This window comes from Humulus lupulus, chromosome 1, assembly GCF_963169125.1.
Source record: "Humulus lupulus chromosome 1, drHumLupu1.1, whole genome shotgun sequence".
NCBI classification, from domain to species: Eukaryota; Viridiplantae; Streptophyta; class Magnoliopsida; order Rosales; family Cannabaceae; genus Humulus; species Humulus lupulus.
The window spans coordinates 307,796,644-307,799,094 of record NC_084793.1 but is presented as its reverse complement, the minus strand read 5'-3'; the positions used below and the strand labels follow the sequence as shown (position 1 = coordinate 307,799,094).

The 2,451-nt window shown below is 28.9% G+C and overlaps 1 pseudogene; it reads right to left on the bottom strand.

The window, feature by feature from the left end:
- Positions 1-2,060: 2,060 nt before the first annotated feature.
- LOC133813012 (small nucleolar RNA R71) lies at positions 2,061-2,159 on the bottom strand (annotated as a pseudogene).
- Positions 2,160-2,451: the final 292 nt, after the last annotated feature.

Genomic DNA, 2,451 nt, shown 5'->3' with positions numbered 1-2,451 from the left:
CTTGTATTTTAGATTGTTAGAATATATTTACACTTTGTTCTTCTTTAGTGCATAAACATAATAGTCTTTGTGTAAGATGTGTCATTAAATTGTACACATCCATGCTTAGAACAAAAATATTATGTTTTACCTTATAAATAATGTTCATTGATTTATTTGTTATTTCATTAGATTGATTTACACTAAATGCTTTGAAATTATAATTTTGAAAAGTGAAGATAAATCCTATCTTTTTATAAGAAATTTGTGCTTAAAATTATAAATCTTTTTTGGAAAATGATAGTTTAAATTATTTTAACTATCACTAAAACTTGGGAATCAATATACTAATAAATATTATTAAACTTACATTTTGTAGATTCTAGTATCTTAATAATCTTTTCTTTTAACACTTATTGTTAACTCATTATTGCTTTATTTTTATTCTCTTAAATAGCTTTATTTTTCAATCTTTTATTTTATGTTCATAATATTAAAACTCATCAATCTTTGGAGCTAGGTTAGAATTTATTACTTTTGATTTAAAATAGTTTTCTTTTTGATTTTAGACAACTCCTTTGGGTTCGATCTCGTGCTTACACGAAAACAATTCTATAAATACGATTCGTGCGCTTGCGAATATAAATATTTAAAACAAACCCGTTTTGGGTCCACCCAGTTTTTGGCGCCGTTGCCGGGGAGTTGCAAAAGAAAAGAAACGAAAATTATCTCAAGGTTAGTAAATTCTTCTACTAGTTATTTTAATTTTTGCACTTAAAAAAAAAAACTAAAAAAATATATATCTATAAAAAACTAAAAAAAAAATAAATAAATAAAAAGAAATTTGGGACGGTTCAACCACCCATAAAAAAATATATACTTATATTTCTATATTTATTGTTTTTTTTAGTCGATGGCACTTGTGCCTCCTAATTTTGTTATAATTTTATTGTAATTTTATTTATTTTATATCTTTATTACTTGACGGCACTTGTGCCTCCTAACATTTGTTATAATTTTCTTTATTTATATTGTTGTAATTTTTATTTTATTTAAATTCCGCAAATTACTAGTTTATGGCAATTTTGCCTCCTAGCTAGTTGATGGCAATTTTTGCCTCCTAGTCCTCTATCTTATGTTTAAGTTGATGGCACTTGTGCCTCCTAGTTTTTACCTTAATTTTGTTATGGTTGATGGCATGCTATGCCTCCCTACTCTTGCCTAAATTTTAGTCTTATTTTTTCTTTGTCTTCTTTAATATTTTAGTGTAATATTGTGAAAAATACTTGAAAAAAAAAAAAAAAAAAACAACCTAAATCTTGTCCTTTCACCATAAGCAATTTTTGCTTAAAGGAAATTTGAACAAAATTCCCATCCGCCTCTACTAATTAACCTCGGGGAGTTGTTAGTAGTGCGCGAGTAAGTGGAATCAAATAGGCCTGGGGACAAGTAAACCATAAGAATTATATTGTTGTGAAATCTCTAAAAATTCTAAGTATGCTCTGTGGTTGCGGTTTTAACTGATCTTCCACATCAGAAAATTGTTTGTTTGAGATTATCCTTGTTGCCTTGTTTGTGAAAATTGTATGCATCATTGGGAACGTAACTCTAAAAAACGATTAGTAAAAAGACGTTTATCTTTGTTTGAAATTGAAAGTGTAAGTAAAAATTTGAGCATCATGGAACCTATTGCTAATCCTGTTGATGAAAATGTTGTGCCTGAAAAAACTTTGCTTGAATATTTTGCACCTATTTCATCTAATGCTCCTTCATGCATTGTTTTACCTACTACTTCTGCTACTCATTTTGAGCTTAAACCCGCAATCATTCAATTATTGCCATCTTTTTATGGGTTAGATAGAGAGGATCCTTACATGCATGTCAAAGATTTCTTAGAAATTTGCTCAACATTTAAATTTCAAAAATTTTCTGATGAGTCGGTCAAACTAAGATTGTTCCCTTTTTCATTAAAAGACAAATCAAAAGCCTGGTTAAATTCCCTTTCCACGGGGTCTATAACTACATGGGATCAACTTTATAATAAATTCTTACTGAAATTTTTTCCTATGTCTAAAACTGATAGTCTAAGGAGAGAAATCTCCGAGTTTTTTCAAAAAGATAATGAAGAGTTTTATGAATGTTGGGAAAGATTTATTATTAAAATGTCCTCATCATGGTTTTGAAAAATGGAGACTTGTAAAATATTTTTATGATGGTTTGACTCCCTCTAATCGTCAAATGATTCAATCTATGCATACTGGAAAATTTTTAAAATTTCAAGGACAAGAGGCGTGGGACGTCCTTGAAGATTTATCTGTCAATTCACAACAATGGAATTATTTTGATCCTAGGTCTAGGTCAACTAATTCACCAAAAAGAGGAGGAAGGTATGAAGTAAAAGAAGAATTAGACTTAAGAACATCCTTAGACAAATTAGCGAGAAAAGTAGAAGCTTTAGCCATAAGCCAAACT